The sequence below is a fragment of the Chrysemys picta genome, chromosome 11 (assembly GCF_011386835.1).
Source record: "Chrysemys picta bellii isolate R12L10 chromosome 11, ASM1138683v2, whole genome shotgun sequence".
In the NCBI taxonomy this organism is placed as follows: domain Eukaryota; kingdom Metazoa; phylum Chordata; order Testudines; family Emydidae; genus Chrysemys; species Chrysemys picta.
Window position 1 is genome coordinate 79,163,892 of NC_088801.1, and position 22,209 is coordinate 79,186,100.

Sequence of the window (22,209 nt, forward strand, 5' to 3'; positions counted from 1 at the left end):
CGTGGGCCTTAATAATTCCTGGAAATTTTCTGCTACTGAAAAGCTCTATGATTCTCTAAAAACAATGGTCACAGTACAGTAGTGTAGAATCCCAGCTCTCCTGTTGTGCAGTGCAAAGCAGGAAAATCAGGGATCTACTATGTATGACTGCGAACATGCACATCATGCTGTCCTTTGTCCTCATTCGCTACCAGAGCCAATCCTGCTAATAGGCAGGATTTGTCCGGTTAACAAGCAGATATTTACAAGAATTTCACTTCCTCATGAGGGACTGCACACCATGCCTGCATGTCTCTGCAATAACAATGAACCCAGTGCCCTGGGCTAGATTTGTATTATATTAGAGCCTGGGAACCCCAGTCACAAATACAGTGCAGACAGGCAGGTCTCTGCCCCCAAAGAACTTACAGTTGACGTGTAAGATGAGATAACAGATGGTGGGGGAGTACAAGGAAACATTGAGACCGTATTGGTGAACGTGATAAGCTATGGTCTCAGCGCCCTCGCTGCTGATAAGCACTACAGCATTGATGCCTCATCAGCTGGGCAACTTATGTGGTAAGGTGGATTGGAGTCTTAGTGTGAAGGGGATATTTAACCATTGGAACAACTTGCCAAGGGCTGTAGCGGATTGCCCATCACTGGTGATTTTTAAATCAGGATTGGATGTTTTTCTGAAAGATCTGCTCTAGGGGTTATTTGGGGGAAGTTCTGTAGCTTGTGTTATACAAGTCAGGCTAGATGATCACGATGGTCCCTTCTGGCCTTGGAATCTGACATTTAAGATGACTTTGGGGGAGGGGTGGTGTGTGGTACATAGCACTGAATGAGGTGACATGTATGTTTTGCTTTTCAGGTGTCCATTGTGGAAGGCATATAACCTCTCATGGGCTGGCGCTGAACTGCTGCACAGATCTTACGTGGTTTGATCACATTGTTCCTTGTGGACTTGAAGGGATGGGTATCACCTCCCTGAGCGAAGAACTCCAGAGACATGTCACAGTTGATGAAATCACTGAGCCTTTTCTCGATGCTTTTGAAGAAGTGTTTCAGTTCACCCTAACTTCCCATCAGGAATCTATCGGATAAAGGGCTCCGAGTGCCTCACTTACCTGTTAAAATGTGAATATTTCTTTGGTGCTTTCATGGTGTTACTAGAAATCCAGCTTGCTTGTTCCATCTTCCTATCAGCAATTAAATACGTGTAACAAACTGTACTCCTCGCATTTGAAACATATTTCTTGCTTTTGTAAAAATGAGCTGCTGTGTCTTTAAGTATACATGGGTCTTTAACAAAAACAACGAGGAGTACTTGTGGCACCTTAGAGACTAAAAAATTTATTTGGGCATAAACTTTCATGGGCTAAAACCCACTTCATCAGATGCATGGAGTGGAAAATACAGTAGGCAAGTATATATACACAGTACATGAAAAGATGGGAGCTGCCTGACCAAGTGGGGGGGTCAGTGCTAACAAGACAATTCAATTAAAGTGGAAGTGGGCTATTCTCAACAGTTAGGATACCAAGGGAGGAAAAATCACTTTTATAGTGGTAACGAGGACAATGTAATCAGGGTGGCCCTTTTCAAACAGTTGACAAGAAGGTGTGAGTTACAGTAGGGGGAAATTGGTTTTTGTAGTGACCCATCCACTCCCAGTCTTTATTCAGGCCTAATTTGATAGTGTCCAGTTTGCAAATTAATTCCAGTTCTGCAGTTTTTCATTGGAGTCTGTTTTTGAAGTTTTTTTGTTGAAGAATTGCCACTTTTAAGTTTGTTATTGAGTGTCCAGGGAGATTGATGTGCTTTCCTACTGGTTTTTGAATGTTATAATTCTTGACATCTGATTTGTGTCCATTTATTCTTTTGTGTAGAGACTCTGCGGTTTGGCCAATGTACATGGCAGAGGGGCATTGCTGGCACATGATGGCATATATCACATTGGTAGATGTGCAGGTGAACGAGCCCCTGATGGTGTGGCTGATGTGGTTAGGTCCTATGATGGTGTCCCTTGAATAGATATGCGGACAAAGTTGGCAACAGGGTTTGTTGCAGTGATATGTTCCTGGGTTCGTGTTTTTTGTTGTGTGGTGTGTAGTTGCTGGTGAGTATTTGCTTCAGGTTGGGGAGCTGTCTGTAAGCGAGGACTGGACTGTCTCCCAAGGTCTGTGAGAGTGAGGGATCATCCTTCAGGATAGGTTGCAGATCCTTGTTGATGCGCTGGAGAGGTTTTAGTTGGGGGTTGAAGGTGACGGCTAGTGACGTTCTGTTACTTTCTTTGTTGGGCCTGTCCTGTAGTAGGTGACTTCTGGGTACCCTTCTGGCTCTGTCAATCTGTTTCTTCACTTCAGCAGGTAGGTGTTGTAGTTTTAAGAATGCTTGATAGAGTTTCTGTAGGTGTTTGTCTCTGTCTGAGGGATTGGCGCAAATGCAGTTGTATCTTAGAGCTTGGCTGTAGACAACGGATCGTGTGATGTGGTCTGGATGAAAGCTGGAGGCATGTAGGTAAGTATAGCGGTCAGTAGGTTTCCGGTATTGGGTGGTGTTTATGTGACCATCGCTTATTTGCACTGTAGTGTCCAGGAAGGGGATCTCTTGTGTGGACTGGTCCAGGCTGAGGTTGATGGTGTGGTGGAAATTGTTGAAATCCTGGTGGAATTCCTCAAGGGCTTCTTTTCCATGGGTCCAGATCATGAATATGTCATCAATGTAGTGCAAGTAGAGTAGGGGCGTTAGAGGACGAGAGCTGAGGAAGCGTTGTTCTAAGTCAGCCATAAAAATGTTGGCATATCACTTTAATTGAATTGTCTCGTTATCACTGACCCCCCACTTGGTAAGGCAACTCCCATCTTTTCATGTACTGTGTATATATACTTGCCTAATGTATTTTCCACTCCATGCATCTGATGAAGTGGGTTTTAGACCACAAAAGCTTATGCCCAAATAAATTTAGTCTCTAAGGTGCCACAAGGACTCCTCGTTGTTTTGGCTGATACAGACTAACACGGCTACCACTCTGAAATGTGTCTTTAAGTATACATTGCATTCTGACACTGATCTTGGCCACCTCGATCTCTTTGTCTTAATGACCAAATGACATACAAAACAGGGCAAAAAAACCAAAAGAGGTTTAATTTTCCTTTACACTAAACCCCCTTTACACCATTTTGGTGGTGGTACAATGCTTTGAAGTGGGTGCAGGTGTAATTTACTCCCACTTAAAGTCCCCAATATACTGCCAGAGCAGTGTGAAGGGGTCATAGCATAAATGGGGATAAAGCCCAGGAATTTCATTGACAAACTAGATGCTGCGTCTGAGCTGAGCTTCCCCGGAGAAGTAAGTTTGAAATTAAAACAGGAAGGGCCGTGTGACTCATGTCTAGTTTGTGATTCATGCTAACAGCCAGATCCATTTCTGCAGTACTCCTGCCTAGGCGGTTATTTCCCGCTATGTATTTGTGCAACTGATTATTCCTTCCTAAGTGTAGTACTTTGCATTTGTCCTTACTGAATTTCATTGCATTTATTTCAGACCATTTTACCAGTTTGTCAAGATCATTTTGAATTCTAATCCTGTCTTCTAAAGTGCTTGCAACCCCTCCCAGGTTGGTATCATCCGCAGATTTATAAGTGTATTCTCCATGCCATTATACAAATCATTTATGAAGATATTGATAGATTCCTGTGGGACCCCACTTAATATCCCCTTCCAGCTTGACTGTGAAGCGTTGATAATGGCTCTTTGAGTATGATTTTCCAACCAGTTATGCACCCACCTTATAGTAGGTTCATCTAAGCGATAGTTCCCTAGTTTGTTTATGAGCAGGTCATGTGAGATGGTATCAAAAGCCTTAGGCTAAAGTCGAGTTATATTACAAGGCTTGTTATCCTGTCAAAGAAGGATATTAAGTTGGTTTAACATGATTTGTTCTTTGACTAATCCATGTTGACTGTTATTTATCACCTATCTTCTAGGTGCTTACAAATTGATTTTTTGATTATTTGCTCCATTATCTTTCCCGGTAACAAAATTAAGCTGATTGGTCTGACTGGTCAGACTAATTCTTTAATTTGTCAGGGTCATTTTGAATTCTAATCCTGTCCTCCAAAGTGCTTCTGTCCCTCTCAGCTTGGTGTCATTCTCAGATTTTATAAGCATGCTTTCCACTCCATTATCCAAGTCAGTAATGAAAATATTGACTAATACTGGACCCAGGAGTGACCCCTGTGGGATCCCACTAGCTATGCTCTGGTTTCACAGTGAACCCTTAAGAACTACTCTCTGAGTTCAGTCTTTCAATCAGCTGTGCACCCATGTTATATTATTTCATCTACACCACATTTCCCTAGTTTGCTTATGAGAATGTCACATGGGACTGTCTCAGAAGCCTTACTAAAATAACCATATATCACATCTACTGCTTCCTTCCTATCTGCTAGGCTTGTAACCCTGTCAAAGAAGGAAATTAGGTTGGTTGGCATGGTTTGTTCTTGAAAAATCCAGGCTGGCTATTCCTTAGAACCCCATGATTAAAAATTAAATTAAATTAAATTAAATTAATGGAGATATCCCATCTCCTAGAACTGGAAGGGACCTTGAAAGGTCATTGAGTGCAGCCCCCTGCCTTCACTAGCAGGATCAAGTACTGATTTTGCCCCAGATTCTTAAGTGGCCCCCTCAAGGATTGAACTCAGAATCCTGGGTTTAGCAGGCCAATGCTCAAACCTCTTGAGCTATCCCTCCCCCCACCCCCTGATCATTTAGGTGCTTACAAATTGACCATTTAATATTGATGGTTCGAGTATCTTTCCAGGTATTGAAATTAGGCTGACTGGTCTATAGTTCCCCAGGTTGTCTTCTTCCCCAAGAAGGAGGATACCAGGAGCGTGTAATGGAATTGAACCAAGTAGTTATTTATTAATAACCTCATTAAACTATTTCTTCTAGTGAATTCCCTTCTGGCATTTACAATGCCTGGGGCCTCATCTTGCAATAACCTCTGCTCAGGTGGACCGCAGTGCAGAGCTCCCATGACTCTACTGGGTCTCCATACAGTCACACTGCTCTGTCCATGTAGTGAATCCTTGCAGGATGGGGATCTTAGGTCTCTCCCGGCCCGGAAGACTTGGACAACTGGGAAAGTGACAAGATTATCAAAATCCTGAAATCAAAAAATGGGAGGAAGTGTTGTCTAGTGGCCTTGGCACAGGACTGCGACTCAGGAGATGTGTGTTTGGGTCAGCCACATACTTTCTTTGTGCTTACTTGGGAGAGATTTCCAAAGGCACAGAGGACAGTTAGGCACCGAATGCTCATTGAAAGTTACTGGGAGTTGGGTACATAACTGATTCAGGCCTTTGCAAATATCCCCCCTTAGCCTCTCCATTCTCAATTCCCCCATCTGTGCAATGAGGATAATACTTTCCTACCTCACAGGGGTGTTGTGAGGATAAAATCTATTGATGACTGAAGTGCTCAGGTAGAGCCCTGCATGAATACAAAATTTGTATCCACATCCAATCCACAATCCGCAAACATGGTATGCAGATATCGGCAGATTTGCAGGGCTCTACACTCGGGTACTACGGTGATAAGGGCCGCCTAAGTGCCTAGATAGGTATCGGCTGCCATACAAATGAAACCTGGTTAACGAAGCGGGGGAGTGATTGTTATTCAGACTGTTTAACTCAACCTGACACAGCTGGAAGGAAAGATCTTGATTCAACACCCACGTAAATCGATTAGTGGCTGCAAGAGCTGACACCCCAGTTCTTATGGCCCTGCAAGGGCATGTGCAAGTCATGATTTGATATTCCTAAAGTAACAAGAAAAAAGCAGCCCCTCACCCCCCAACTGCGTTTAAAACAAAACAAAACATGGTCCCCTCCCACCTCCTTTGCTGCTATAGTTTTCTTTGGGATTGTCTGTAGAAGACTCTTAAGGAAGTGCCCCATCACCCTCAACGAGCTCCTCCTTGCCTATCAAACATAAGCTACTTGTCTTCACTTTCAAGGACTATCCTCACCCTATCATTTCTCATTCATCACAAATGTCAACTCCTACCTTCATTCATCCTACGATATTCATTGCTGTGACATTCCCCAGGGTACAATCTGGACTGATGGACAGCGATGTCCCCTCAATTCTACAACCTGGGATGCCATTTATACTGCTTTGCTGTGAGAACAACCACTTCTGGCCTTCTCACACCCAGCCTCTAGCATGTAAATTATTCTAGCTGAGTTATAGGAGTGCTTTTAACCAGCCACTCCTGAATTATATTTCAGAGTGACACCAGAAAATTCCCAGTCCTAAATTTGTCCTCAGAAATGTGCTGCTTGTACTGCCCAGTAGCTTCCTGAACAATACAAGCTCATAGAAAGTCCATCATTTCATTAATAGAAAACAATATGCACATACCTTGGTATCTCAAATGGAGCTTCCCACACACTTCAAACACACACATGTTTAGATAAAATAATGTTAATAACTACAGAAAGAAATATTTTAAGTGATTACAAGTAATGAGACATAAAAAATCAGAATTGGTTACAAATAAATAAAAGATAAAATACGAACAAATACCTAACTTAACAAGCAAAGTGAATTCAAAACAAAAGTCTCTCACCACATGTTCTTTTGCAGTGTTGGACCCCTCCCCCAATCCAATGTTCCATTCCTTTTCTTGTCCATTAGTCATGGGTGTCATGGGTAGAGAGAAAGGGAGGAGAGGGGTGATTTGGGGCCTCTGTTCCTCATTTTTATGCCTCTTCCTCCTCTGAGAATCATCTCCAGTTGGGGTTCTGGTGGCAGCCAGCCTGTTTGCATGGGAATTTCCAGCTGTTCCATTGCCAAGATGTAAATTTCTTGATCACACCCTTCTTCCTGCCACAAAATGGACACTTACCCAGGCGATAGTCCATTTGATTATGCTGATACTTGGCTGAGGCATCAGTTTGCCTTTTGTCTCTGAGGAACTGGTTTGTGCCTGCTTTTCTAAACTTGGAGCATGTCTCAGTAAAGTCATACAGTAGAATCTTTATAACTTTACATACAATGTTGCCATACGTATTTATCCTCTCGATCAGGGGAGAGGAGCCCCGGGCCCCGAGCTGGGGCAGAGACTCCCCCCGGCGGCAGTGTGGGGCAGCAGCAGCAGCTGGCCCTGCCCCGGGACTGGCGGTGCTGATGGCCGCAGCCGGGGGACGCTGCGCTGCGCTCCCCTCCCAGCCTGGGCGAGGCGGGGCTGGGACCGGGGCAGCGGCTCCGAGCGCGGCCCCCACGTGCTGCAGCCACAACCGGCAGGGAGCGAGCGGCGGGTGAGTGCGGGCGGGGAGCGGGACGACGCTGCGGGGAGCCAGGGCTCGCTGCCCCTGCCACGGCCTAGGGGCTCAAGAGGTGCCGCAGGATCCCGGGTCTTCCCCAGAGAGCTCCGAAGCCCCTCCCTGGAGATCCCCCGAATTCCCCCCTAGGGAGCCCCCATGCCCTGCCCCGGGGACCCCCAACCCACCCAGGGAACCCCAAACCACCATTCATCTTTCCCAGGGAGCCCCCATACCAAGTCCTACGGGAACCCCCCTCCCACCCCAAACCTCCATTCACCTTCCCCAGGGAGCCCCCATCTGGTGTCCCAGGGGATATTTGACTCTCCCTCCTTCCCCAGGGGATCCCCGATCCCCCCCCACTGTCCCAGGAGGCCCTGACTCTCCCCCCACACTTTCCCCATGGAGCTCCTATCCCCTGTCCCAGGGGACCCTCCAAACCCCCTTCACATTCCCCCAAAGAGCCCTTACCACCTGTCTTCAGACATCACCTACTACCTACTCCTTGACCCAGGGTCCCTCACCTGCCCCCCTCACCCCTGTCCCCAAATCCCTCCCAACCCATATCCTGTGCCCCAGCCCCTGTCCTTTTGCTGCAGGAGGCACTGGGGGGTTCAGGGAGAACCAAACTGCTCAGGGGACTCCCAGGGGTGACACTTACCTGTTGTGTGTGAGTTGGGGGAAGGGAGATTTGTCCTAATTGAGACGTTCTGGCCCTGTGTGTGTTGTGGAGAGTGCCTTTGCTTTGGAACTGGGGTGATATAAAGCCAGAGTGGGTGTGGATGACAAGTGATGCTGGGGTGAGGAGCGTATCCTAACAAAAGCACCTTTTCAGGCGCTTAACTTCTTCGCAGAAGTTTTAACATTTGGGCAAAAATAATTGTCATACTTGTTGGCTTTGAATGTCCTCTTGAGGGAGCTTGGCAAAGCCTTGATTTGCCGCCCTTGTAGTAGCAGGGTGAGGGGAGGTATTTTTTACACTGAAGACTTTTCTCAGGGTAGAGGTAACTCTAGGTGTGCAGGCACTGCAAAGTTTGAAGGGGGGAATTGGTTGAATAATTATTAGTTGTTACTTGAATGTCCTGTCTAGAGTGTATGCAGGACTGCCCTCTACTGGGTGGAGTGAGAACCACTCAACTGGGTCATAAACATTATGCTGCTAATAGCTAATGGAGATTCTGCTTTAAGCTCTTTGGGGGCAGGGACTGTTTTGTTCTGTGTTTGTACAGCACCTAGCACAATGAGGTCTTGGTCCGTGACTAGAGCTCCTAGGCACTATCATATACAAATAATAATAAAAAGTGTGGGCTAGTGCTTTGGGAGCAGGAGGATCTGGGCTTTCACATGTCACAGTGAAGTTCTAAGTAGCTGTGTCGTGGGCACTGGGAAATCCTACGTGACTATGGTTTTGTTACAGGAGACTGGAAATACTATATTGGGCATATGTAACTTGAACCAGCGTGGACCAATCAGGTGAGTTAGATGGGACCTTCAGTAACGAAAGCATAAGCCTCAAACAATTGAATAAAGAATTAAATCCCTTAGGGCTTGTCTAGGCTCCGATAAAAGGTGTATTTTCAAAACATGTTGGTTAAAGCAATTTAGCAACATGTTTTCAAACCCTAGTGCTGTGAACCGAACAAGAGGTATTTTAACAATTCCAGCTAACACACATTAAAATACAGCTTGTCCCGTCCACAGCAGGATTTTAAAATGTGTCAGCTAACTTGCTTTAAAGAGATGCCTTTATGCCAGTCTAGATGTACCCTCAATTAGCAACCACAGACTCTTCAACCCCTTCTGTGAATCAGCCACAAGAGGGGGACAAAGACTGACTTGTGGGGTTACTGAAGGTGATTGTGCAGATACCTACCCCTATGTGGGTCGCTACCCCTTGAAATGAACTGTGTATTTCAATGATTAAATGCTCACGTACATGTAAAGCCTGACATCACATGCATTAGCTAGTGGTTTAACCAAAATCCCCAGCCTTCAACCCCCTGTGATGTTTGGGAGTGTTAAAAATCCAAATGTCACAAGTCCTTGCAAGGTCTAGCCCTCAGTAACAATCTGGGAGAGAGCCACCTGCTGGTGCCCTGCTGGTCCCCTCTGCTAGAGGAGGGTGGTGGAAAGGAACTATGGCTAGACACCAGCAGGAAAGGAAGCGAGGGGAGAAAGCGGCCATGTGAGCTGGGATGGGAACCACTTGCCTGTGTGGTGAGGACCTCCAATAAAATGTGTTCGTCAAGGGGGATTGGCAACACACAGCGTCTCCCGGGAGCGGGAGGGCGAGTCCACCCACCTCTCCTAAATCAGGGGTTTGGGGAGTGGAAATCACCATACGAGGACAAGTATCAGGGGGTAGCCGTGTTAGTCTGTATCTACAAAAACAACAAGGAGTCTGGTGGCACCTTAAAGACTAACAGATTTATTTGGGCATAAGCTTTCGTGAGTAAAAACCTCACTTCTTCAGATGCATATAGTGAAAGTCACAGCTGCAGGCATTATATACTGACACATGGAGAGCAGGGAGTTACTTCGCAAGTGGAGAACCAGTGTTGACAGGGCCAATTCAATCAGGGTGGATGTAGTCCACTCCCAATAATAGATGAGGAGGTGTCAATTCCAGGAGAGGAAAAGCTGCTTCTGTAATCAGCCAGCCACTCCCAGTCCCTATTCAAGCCCAAATTAATCGTGTTAAATTTGCAAATGAATTTTAGTTCTGCTGTTTCTCTTTGAAGTCTATTTCTCGTCTCCTAGTGCCCCTCCTCTACTTGCGCTACATTGATGACATCTTCATCATATGGACCCACGGAAAGGAGTCCCTTGAAGAATTCCACCTGAACTTCAACAATTTCCACCCCACCATCAACCTCAGCCTGGACCAGTCCACACAAGAGATCCACTTCCTGGACACTACAGTGCAAATAAGCGATGGTCACATAAACACCAACGAATACCGGAAACCTACTGACCGCTATACTTACCTACATGCCTCCAGCTTTCATCCTTTAAATCACCCCGGAGCTACCAGCTGCAGAGGTGGCTGGGAGCCCCCGGGCTCAGGGGCAAATTAAAGGCCCTGGGGCTCCAGAGCTCCAGCGGTGATTCAAAGGGCCTGGGGATCCCCGCAGTGGCAGGAGAACAGGGCCCTTTAAGTCCCCACCTGAGCCCAGATGCCGGAGCTCCGGCGGCGCTTTAAAGCACCCAATGACAGGGTGCCTCCCAAAATGCAGGACAAATCTCATCTGACAGCCTGCCCCCGAGTCCCAGCCAGCGGCGCAGCAGGGCTCAGGCAGGCTGCCTGCATTCCATGCCCGTGGCCCCACGCTGCTCCCGGAAGCGGCCGGCTGCTGGCACGTCTCTGTGTGCCCCTGATGGGGGGAAGTGGCTCTGCGCCCTGCCCCCAGCCCAGGCAGCGCATGGAGACCCACTGCTCCCTCCCCCCAAGGGGCGCGCAGAAACGTGCCAGCAGCAGCACAGCTGGGCTAAGGCAACTCCCTGCCCACACTGCCTCCTTCCCTGCCGCGCTGCTCCCGGAAACGGCCGGCATGTCCCTGCGGTCCCTGGGAGGGGTATCTCCGTGCATTGCCCCCACCCCGAGCGCTGACTTCACAGCTCCCATTAGCCAGGAACTGTGGCCAAAGGGAGCTGCGGGGGCGGCACCGGCGGGCAGTGACGCACAGAGACCCCCTGTCCCCCTGCCTAGGAGCCGCTGCCAGAGGGGTGTGTGTGCCACTTGCTTTGGGAGTCACACTGCCCGAGGTAAGTGACACCCCCTGGCCCCTCCCACACCCCAACCCCCTGCCCCAGCCCAGAGCCCGCACCCAAATTCCCTCCCAGAGCCTGCACCCCGCACCTCTTCCCACACCCCAACCCCCTGCCCCAGCCCAGAGCCCGCACCCACCCAAATTCCCTCCCAGAGTCCGCACCCCTCACCCCTTCCCACACCCCAACCCCTTGCCTCAGCCCAGAGCCCGCACTCCTCACCCAAACTTCCTCCCAGAGCCTGACCCCTGCGCCCCCTCCTGCACCCCAACCCCCTGCGCCAATATAGGAGGAGGAGGAAGAAAAAAGAATGAAAACTGGGGGAGGGGGCAATAAGAGAGAATGTTCTTTTTCTTGGCTGGGTCCCGAGGTGGGGGCCCCAAAAATGAAGCTGTGCACAAGGCTCCACTAACTCTAAATCCGCCACTGCCTCAGGCTGTTCAAATTAACAATGATTTACACATGCAGGATCCGATGCCCACTGCCTGGCAATGCAACGAGCCAAAACACATACTAGCCCTTTGAACCGGTTTCTGGCCCCACCGGAAACAATTAAATGAGCTTCCCAGACTAGAGGAGAAAGATCACAACTCTAAAGCCAAAGGCAACCCTGTGATGCTTTGTGTGTGTGTCCCTCTCGCTCCCTGTGACGCTTTGTGTGTCCCCCTCTCGCTCCCTGTGACACTTTGTGTGTGTCCTCTCGCTCCCTGTGACGCTTTGTGTGTGTCCTCTCGCTCCCTGTGACGCTTTGTGTGTGTGTCCCTCTCGCTCCCTGTGACGCTTTGTGTGTGTGTCCCTCTCTCTCCCTGTGACGCTTTGTGTGTCCCCCTCTCCCTCCCTGTGACCTTGTGTGTGTACATGTACATCTCCCTCTCTGTGACCCTGTGTGTGCGTCCATCTCTGTCCCTGTGATCTTTTCTGTGCGTGTCCCTCTTTCTCACTGTGACCCTGTGTGTGTGTGTCTCTCTCTCTCTCTCCCTGTCACCTTTTCTGTGCATGTCTCTCTCTCTCCGTGACCCTGTGTGTGTGTGTCTCTCTCTCTCTCCCTGTCACCTTTTCTGTGCATGTCTCTCTCTGTCCGAGACACTGTGTGTGTGTGTCCCACTTTGTCCCTGTGACCCTGCGTGTGTGCGTCTCCCTCTCTCTCCCTGTAATTGTGTACGTGTCCCTCTCACTCCCTGTGACCCTGTGTATATTGTGTCCCTCTCACTTTGTGTACCCCTGTTGGTGCATGGCCCTCTCTGTCTCCCTTTGTGTGCACGTAACCCTCTCTCTGTGTAACTGTGCTCTTGTGTTCCTCTCGCTCAGCGTAAACCTTCATGTTTGTGTCTCGCTGTGTTTTTGGTGTATAAACAACGTTAGTGCACGAAGACCCAGGCACAACCGGCACAACTTCGCTCTGGTACCCGCCAGACTGGCTGGCTATTTCCGTCAGACAGGTGCAGGGAACAGGGCGTTTCCTTTCCTTGCCCAGCGTCTGTCACAGCATCTCCTACCGACTGCAGGCTGAGCAGAGCCAGGACACGCTGGCGGCTGCATGTGGACGCTCCTGTACCGCACGGCAACGCTCGATGCTTTCACGTGTGGTGGGAGCTACATCCACCCTTGATTAGCAACATGGCTACAGGCCAGATCCTCCCACAGCTGGCATAAGACAGGTTCACTCCACGCCTTCAATGGGGGCACGCTGGTTTGTACCAGCCAAGGATCTGGGCCTTATGTCTCAGCCCTCTGCTGGCCCTACAGGTCGCCCTGGGCTAAGGGACGGGCAGCGCGAGGTGAATGGGAATGGACGGGGGCTAGAGCATTGGTAGGAATCTGACTGGTCGTGGCACACAGCATCTTCCAAACCTCCTGCTCGAGCTGTGTTGGGAACGTCCGCACCTCCTCCAGAAGGCGACGCTGCTCCGGGCTGGAGCCACTCTGGCTGGACCCGGCTGGGGGGATCCAGGCAGTCCTGTCACCAGGGCTGATTGAAACCGCCTCAGCCGTCGGCGTGGTAACAGAGCCATTCCAGGGGGAACCAAGGCCACGTCTCCTTGCGCGTCAGCCAGTTTTGCTCATGGAGGCTCTGGCTGGGCCACGACCTGCTGATTAGACCCAAGTCCCGCTGGGGGGTGACGTGGGCTCAGATTGTCAGCCCCTCCCCTCTTCTCCATGGGGGGCGTTTGGCAGGGGCCCTATTCCCAGGGCTGAGGGGTGCATTTAGGGTTTGTTAGCACCCAGGGCATTGCCAGGCTGTTACCTGAATGAGAAACGGAGCAGCAGGCTCTCTCCCTGGCTCCTGGCCTGGGGACCAGCAGCAGAGATACAGCCGGCCCTGGCCAGCGACCGCCGAGCCTGGGTTGCTGCCCTCCTAGAGCGGCCCCAAGGCTAAATCCACGTCGGGAGTAGCTCGCCCTGTGCAGCCTCACCTGACACTTCAGGTGGGGGTTCGCTTCTGGATTCTGCACCAGCCGCCCTCAGCTGTGAGCCCCTCCTCCTCCTGCAGGGGGAGACAGAGCAGCCGGCTGCTCGAGCTGCTACATCCCCGCTGGGCCGGAGCCGCCTGTCTCGTGGCAGTCTGGGAGCCCCCCCGGGAGATGAGCCTGGGGAGTGCCAGGACCAGCTCGCACCTGACGAACTCACCCCTTCGCTCTGCTCTGGAGTCTAAGCTCTGCACGGTGGGGACTGCTGCTTCCCTTGTGTCCGTACAGCACCTAGCACAGCACGGTCCCCAGGCTGCTAGTGAGGGCTCCTGCAGCGGGGGCCACAGTGCTGTACTCACTCAACCGTCTCAGACACCGGGGCAGCGTAGGGGCTCGTGACACATCAGGAGACAGACTATAAATATGGGGTCAGCTTTTCTCACAAGCCTCGTGATTTGGGGGGGCCAATCTCATGGGGGCTTTCGGGGGGCAGGGGGATGACTCATGATTTTAGATGGTTCAGGGTTGGCAGCCTTTCTGAGGAGGGCAGCGTGGTCAGTGCCCAAACGCTGTTCAGCTAGCAGAGTGGGGAGAGGTCGGCCCTGTCTCCCCTCCCCCCAGATCACACTCCCCACAGTCATAGACTCATTGGACTGGAGGGACTTCAAGAGGTCTAGTCTAGTCCCCTGCACTCAGGGCAGGACTATATTATCTAGACCATCCCTGACAGGTGTTTGTCTAACCTGCTCTTAAACATCCCCGATGATGGAGATTCCACAACCTCCCTGGGCGATTAATTCCAGTGCTTAACCACCCTGACGGTTAGGAAGTATTCAAGAGCAGCAACGGGACGAGATCGTTCATGCTGCCCGACACTGCTGAGGGTGGGAGCACAGTCCCATGCTCGGAGCATAGGACTGGTTCACAGCGCGATCCCACACCTCATACCAGATACTACGTCGGACAGGAGCTCTCCCAGGGCCAGAGCTCACCAGCGCAGGCGGTCAGCACAGCCATGCAATTAGTATGTTCGTCTTCCATGGAGCCATCCTCAGCCAGCCATTCCCCCTCACTGACACGCCTCTGCTGCCTCAAGGTGAAAAGTATGCCAAAAATACCTCCGTGCTCAGCCGAACCCCTGGCAGCCTGTGCCTGCGGGAGCTTCTCCTCCGTGTGTCTCAAGGACAGAGCGAGCAGGCTGCCTCTGGGCACGACGCACGGGTTAGCCACCACCCTGCTCCCTTGAGGGATACAGTTAGGTGGGAGGGAGACAACCTGACTTACAGAACCTGCAGCGTGGCCCAGTGGACAGGGTACTGGCTAGGGACTCTGGCAACCTGGGTTCTGGTCCTAGCTGACCCATGGGGTAACCTAGGGCAAGTCATGTGGCCTCCATTTCCCAAGCTGTACAGCACAAATAGTGCCACTGCCCTCCTGTGTAAAGCGCTTTGAGAGTGACTGAAGAACTTAGTAGTATAGTATTTGGCCATAGGTGGGAGAGCAGGGGGTTGCAGAGCACCAGTGCGAATGAGGTATCTGCTTTTTCACTGGGGGACCAGCTCCACCCCTGTGCCCGACAGCAGCTCGTGGCCGGGGCAGCGCATGTGCACAAGGCTGTGCCAGGCTAGTTATACAGAGCTCCTGCAGCATGTCCAGAGGAGGCAGCTCCCAGCACCAAGCGACATTGCCACAGGCAACAAGTCAGAACTCTAGAGCACCCCAGGAAGGGAGCAGGAAGCCCCCTTTGCTAAGTACCCCATCTGATACGTGGAGCTGGGGAGGGGCAAGTCCGAAGGGGACAGCGATGCTATGAGCTGGAGGAGACATACCCGAGCTGGGGCACCGTGGCTGTGCGAGGAGCGAGAAGGGCGGGCGTCCTGGGTACATTGCTACAGTCTCAGCAGGATTGTACTCAGAGCACCCAGCCCCTCCCGCTGCTCACACTGTGGCAGATAAACTCTGCCCGTAGCGCAGGGGTTTCCATGCTGTGGGCCACAGAACAGCTCCTAGCTACACCCTGCCTGCACCCTGAGCGACCCCCCTGCCTGCACACAGCCCCTAGCCACCCCTTCCCTGCACCCTCAGCTACCCACTGCCCGCACACAGCCCCTAGCCACCCCTTCCCTGCACCCTCAGCTACCCATTGCCCACACACAGCCCCTAGCCACCCCTTCCCTGCACCCTCAGCTACCCACTGCCCGCACACAGCCCCTAGCCACCCCTTCCCTGCACCCTCAGCTACCCACTGCCCGCACACAGCCCCTAGCCACCCCCTTCCCTGCACCCTCAGCTACCCACTGCCCGCACACAGCCCCTAGCCACCCCCTTCCCTGCACCCTCAGCTACCCACTGCCCGCACACAGCCCCTAGCCACCCCCTTCCCTGCACCCTGAGTTGGCTGAAAGGCTGAAAATTGAAGATGAGATCAGGTTGAGTCTTGCTCACATATGTCCCCAGATGGGAAAAAAGTGCAAGGAGAAGCAGGCACACCTGTGCCATTAGGAAGACTCCTGGTCTGTAAGTTATTTTATATTTTTATTTACAATATTTGACCTAACTAGTAGAGAGCTGGGCTGGGTCTTTACTTACACACCATAAGTAAAGACCCAGCTTTTACACTAAAATATAGAAAACACAATATCGTGGGCTAAGCTGGCCAACTGTTTTGTTTTAAAATCAAAAAACACATTGTGTTATTATTCAACAGTTGTGTTACCGTTGTTGTGTTGCTTATTGTTCAGTTGTATACCAAATTGTGTTTTCCTTGTGTGAACACATTTTGCTCTCCACATTTTTTAAAGTGGAGCTTTACTAAAACTGTTTGGTTTCAAAGACCTTGAAGCATTTCTTTGAGTGAGTGCGGCTAGGGATTTCTCTCATTACCCCTGCTTAGATGACCAGGAAAAGGAACCAAGGACGTGGTTTCTAGTGTTCTAGTGTATATGGATGTAGTAATTAAAGTTAATCGTCTCCTCAAGCAGTGTTACTAGTGGGCGCAGCGCCATGGCAGTGCACAGGCGGGCCGCAGGGAAACAGGTTTGGGAACCCGTGGGTTAGCGCCCGAACTCGATCTCAGTGAGCGCTGGCGTGTCTCCTCCAGCTTGAAGTGCAGACATGCTCAAGGTCATATGGTTAGGCCCCACCCCCCATGTCACGGAGTCACTGGGCGATGCTCTGGAACTACTCCCTACGAAGCCAGTCAGGACTCTGGGGAGCCTCCTCTTTGGGAGCAGACTGTCTCCAGGGCAAGAAGCTTCCACAGCTTCGGCCTTCCTGGGTCTGGCCTCGGAGCATTCAGCATCCCCTTCGGCACCGTGCGCTTCCCACAGCGAGTCCGCCCAGACGGGGCTCCTGGGGAAGCCAGAGGGTCCTGCACCCCAACTCGGCAGTCAGACGTGACTCTCAGCCAGCCAGTAAACAGAAGGTTTATTAGACAACAGGAGCATGGTCGAAAACAGAGCTTGTAGGTACAGAGACCAGGACCCCTCAGTCAGGTCCATCTTGGGGAGGCAGGGACCCCAGAGCCCCGTCTGGGCCTTCCTCCATTTCCCCAGCCAGCTCCAGACTGAAAACCCCTCCAGCCCTTCCTCTCTGGCCTTTGTCTTTTTCCTAGGCCAGGAGGTCACCTGATCTCTTTGTTCTATAACACCTTCAGTTGGCACCTTTGCAGGGGAGGGGCCCAGGCCATCAGTTGCCAGGAGACAGGGTGTTGGCCGTTCTCTGTGCAGATCCCTGCACACCCCTGCCCTCAAGGGCTCTGCAACAATCACACACCCTGATCCCTCCCACCTAGAAAGGCATAGGGGAAACTGAGACACCCACACAGCATTCAGAGAAAACATTAAGAACATTCCCACTTTGTCACACCACAGCAGCCTGTCCTGCGCAGCAGCGTTCACCTGCAGACACACAGCCTTTTACACAATGGGTCTGGGAAGAGGGGTCCATTCAAGCCAAGCCCCAGACGTACAGCATGTTTGACTATAAGCCAGCCAGTGCCCACACACTTGCTGCCCCCCCCAAGCCCACACGTAGGCCCGGAGCTAGAATCAGTGTGCAGAGTCCTCATGGACCACGACACAGCGCCAGGGCCTGCCAGTCTCCCGTAAACAGCCTTGTAGCCAAGCAAATCCAGCTAGGGTGTCACTGAGGCTGCAGGCCTGCCATGGGGCATGGGCAGGGCCCAGGCTCAGGCAAAGGGGGACCCTGACAGAACCCCATCCCGCTTCCCTCCAGCCAGGATCTCCTCTTCGCTGTGCAAGGACCTGGGCTGCAGCTTTCCAGCAAGGGCGCTGCCGGGGTGCAGGCGTGCAAAGCGCCCAAGGGCCCAGATGGGGAAGACGTTGCGGTAGGAGGTGTAGCTGATTGCACAGGACTTGTTGAACACCCCAGAGATGTTCTCCTGCGAGGGGAGAGAGACAGAAAGAGGCAGGATTGGCAGGGCGCTCGCGAGCAAGGGGTGCTCCTGCAGGAGGTCCCACAAGCCCTTTGCCCTCTCACAGGCCTGGTGCGGGTACTGTGCCAAGCACACACGTTATGACTGATGCACCCATGTTTCCCACATGTCCCGGCACATGGATACACTCCCTGCTCACTCCCGCTGAGACATGACACCGCACACACGCAGGGCCAGGCTCCCCACCCTGCTCCGGTGGCCCCTGGGGCCAGACATTGGCCACCAGTGCCCAGGTGGGGATTGCCCTGCCTGGCACAGAGCCAGCGTTAAGAGGCACATGCAGCCTCCAGCACGTGGCGTAGTCGTGGCACGGATGGAGCACGCTGCTGGATGGGATTGTACTAAAGCAGCCCTTGGGTTGCTCTCATGTGTGCTGGGGCCGAGGCCAGTAGGCAACCGGCGCCAGAATCAGGCAGTCAGACCTCCCCACCTCCCAGGGCTTCCCTGCAGCCACTGGCCCATCCACTCCCACCCGCTTAACATGCCGTGCCTGCATCTCCCCATACACCTCCAGCCGCTGAACAACAGGGTTCAGTGATGAGCCCTGCCCTGTTCCTGGTTCCAGCTGGATCCAGGGCTCTGCTACCCGAGGGCACAGGGCCCTGGGAAGGGTCAGGTGGGGTCACACAAAGCCACGCGGCCCGAGCCAAGGGGAAATACCCCAGAGATATATAGAAGAAGCCTCGTCCTGCCCACAGTCCTTGCACCCAGGGCGCCCTGCGGGACGGTGAGCTGCTGGGACGCAAAACGGATCCATGTCCAGGGATTTGACAGGCTACTTCCATGTGCACAAAGCAGCAAACCCTGCAATGGCGCAGAGGGTGAGCACTGGCAGGGGAAGGCAGGGCACACAGGGTTGGCTTGGGGCGCTCTTTAGTTTGCCAGCGTGAACAGCAGGGAGATGACAGACAGCTGGCAAAGCGGAGCCCGGGGGCAGCGTGGTGGGGAGAGGAGGGAGGTCACCCAGAGACCCTGCCTCATCTGGAACGCTCCCACTGCCGAGGGCGTCTGCTCCCGGAGCATTTCACCGCTCTGCAGCCTTGGGCTGCTTTGGGCCCTGCATGGCGCCCGGATCCCCAAGTAACCATGACAGCGAAAGCCCCCTCACCTCATCGCCTCAGCCTGCACTGATCAGAAGCCGGCCTCACCCAGAGTGTATCCCGCCCCCCCCCACCTCTCTGTGAGATCTAAGGCTCAGTGCAGCTAGGGGTGGACCGACAGGTCCTGAACAGCTCCGGCTGGTTCAACATGCCGCACAGGTCACCCCAGTACCTGCTCCCTGCTCCGGCTCCCCTTTCACAGAGTCCCGGACAAGGGCTCCAGCTGCTGTTCAAACCTTCTCCACCAGGGAGATCGTCCCTTCTCCTGCAACCACGACTTCTCCTGACAGCTGCATTCCAGCAGCTCACCCAGACAGGGAGGCTTTTCAATACAGGAGGCAGAGCTCTCCCTGGAGCTGGACCGGACTGTGGAACTCACTGCCACATGACGGAACGAAATGCAAAGCTCAGCTCTTCCACGGAGCCATCCTCAGCCAGCGACTCCCCCTCACGGACAGCTCCCAGCAAAACGCCTTGAGCCATCGGCCTGCATCTCCCCCGGCTGGGAGGGATGAGAGGGAGAGGGGCTGGCTGAAATGCCTGCAGTGACAGGGGCTGGACACATTAGAGAGAGCAGTGAGGAGCTGCATACCTGAGGCCAGTCCCCATTGGGCAGCTGCTTGTCAATCAAAACCTTGATCCCCTTTTCCAGCACCCCTACGTCCGGGTATCTGCAGAGAGAAGGGGCAGAGGTCAGTGGTGCTGACTCCGAATAGCATGCTAGCCCCCCACCCCCGCCATGTGCAGCCGCAGCCGGAGCTCTCCTCTCCCTCCCCAGCACCGCAGCGGGGACAGGAAAGCTCTTCTCCTCTCCCCACTAGCCCCCAGCACTCACACTATGGCCACCCCCCCCCACCTCTGTGTCATTCACAGGCCGGCTCGGTGGGCACCAAAGGCCCCAGGCAGCCAAGTAGGTGAGGAAGCACCAGGTGTTCAAGCCAGGCCAGCGACAGCGGCCACATCCTGCAGTGCCCAGCACAGGGACAGCTCAGGGGTTTGAGCATTGGCCTGCTAAACCCCGGGTTGTGAGTTCAATCCTTGAGGAGGCCACTTAGGGATCTGGGGCAAAATCAGTACTTGGTCCTGCTAGTGAAGGCAGGGGGCTGGACTCGATGAGCTTTCAGGGTCCCTTACAGCTCTATGAGATAGGTATATCTCCATATATTATTATTATTTATTAAGGCTGGGGTGGCAGCTCTGGGCCGTGCTGCTGCCTTACAGAGCCCGGACGCTCGCCGTAGGAGAGCTGGTGGCGTGACGACGGGCACCAAGCGCCAGCCTGTGGACTGGAGCAGTCACTGGCTAACCCCTCTCGGCACGGGCTGGGGCGTGTGCTCTGGGCTAGCCCAGGTGAGGACACGCAGTGCACAGCAGGGGGCAGGCATGGCGCGAATGAAGGCTTCCACGCCAGCGCCCCGGTGCCGAGGTCCTTGGCAGGGCTGTGCTCTGTGAATGCAGGTGAAGAGGACGATGTTCTGACATGAGAAGCGGCGTCGGTTCTCCTACCTGACGGCCATGAGCCCCAGCAGGGCCCAGCAGGTGTTGTGGATCTGGGAGGTGGGGCTCTGTACGTATCTGCGCTGCTTGCAGGACTCAAAGTCCTCTCCCCAGCCACCATCCTCCATCTGCTTGGAGACCAGGAACTGGCAGGCCTGGGCCACCTCCCTGCATGCGGCTCTAAAGGGACGAGGCAGAGCAAAGGGACTAAGCCAGGGCAGCCTCATGGGGCTTTGGGGAAGGGGCTGGCGGAGCAGGTGGGGGCAGGAGACAGTGTGAAGCTGGGGCAGGGAGGCTCTCGCAGGAGCCGGGGTCTCCGAGATGAGACTTGGCCCCCGGGGGTGGGAGCAGCAGCCTAGGGCAGGCGAGCTTCCTCTGGTGAGTGCCCAACCTGGCTCTGAACACCAGAGCCCCCAGCTGCGAGCGGCCAGCAAGCTGGAGCGAGGGGGCCACAGGCTGGGGACAGGGCCCCAGGGGGCTGTGACACTCAGTGAGCACGGGACGGGAGGACAGAGGAGCCCGACCCAATGCCTGGAGGGGAAGGCTGCTCTGGGTTTGAACAAGCTCCTCCCCCAGCGGAGTGATGCAGCACCTCCCGTGCTCGAGGGATGGCGCCAGCCACTCCAGGCCATGCCCTGCAGGCCGTGGCAGCCAGAGAGCCACACGCCGGATTCCCACACTCACCCGTTCTGGTAGGTGTGCTGCAGACAGGCCAAGGCCTCCAGTCCGAACCAGGTGCCGTAGGTAAAGCACACGCCCCAGCTCCTGATGGGAGGAGAGCGGCAGCGTCAGGCAGCGCAGAACGCTCTGCGGGTCTAACACCACCGGCCCCCCGGGCCACAGACAGGCCTGGGAAGTCCCCGCCTCTCAGTACAGTCCCTCCCCACCGCAGACCTGGGAAGGGTCCCGTCGCCTCAGGCTACGCTGAGCCTTTACTGGAGCTGTCGCACACACACGGGCTAGGAGTCGCATCCCATCCCACGTCACTGCGTCTGGCTTGTCTCTAGTCCGCAAGCTAAGGGGGTTAGTCACTCACTGGGAGCACCCAGCGCCACAGGCACTGGTCTGCAGGGGGCCCTAGACACGACTGTAACAGGCCGGACTGCTGTGGGCTCCCTGAGCCAGCCCCCCACCCCCTCCCCCGGACACTGGCACACCTGGAGGTAAAGGGGAGAGAGGGTTGCCCAAGAGTGCAGGTACCAGCACCTCTCTCCTCACCCCAGCCACCCCCTGCCCTGAGCAGGGTGGAGTTTGCTGCACCAGCAGTGCACGCGGCCACTCACCCTTCCCACGAGCCGTCAGCTCTCTGCACCCTGCGGCAGTACTCCAGGCCCTTGCGCAGCGTCTCTCTAGACAGGAGGAGAGGGGGTTCCTTAGTGTGCAGCGTCCATCCTCCTGCCAGCCCGACCCAGGGGCTCCTTGGGAGCTCGAATCCCCTCTGAGAAGTGGGGGCCCAGCCCCTATTAAAAGAGTCACTCGAGGGCCTTAAGCTGCAAGGTGGACTGAGCCTCCACAGCCCCTGTGCAGCTGCTGACCATGGCCCCTGGGGGCTCAGATGGAGACAGGATCTCCACCCCAGGACATTTGCCGGTGCCTTCCCAGCCGGTCTGCGGATGAAACACATCCTGGTCTGTGCCCCCAGGGCCCTGCTTGAGGC

At 53.5% G+C, this 22,209-nt stretch overlaps 1 pseudogene; it reads right to left on the reverse strand.

The window, feature by feature from the left end:
• Positions 1–16,908: 16,908 nt before the first annotated feature.
• LOC135974209 (lanosterol synthase-like) overlaps positions 16,909–22,209 on the reverse strand; it is a 29,973-nt pseudogene continuing 24,672 nt past the window's right edge.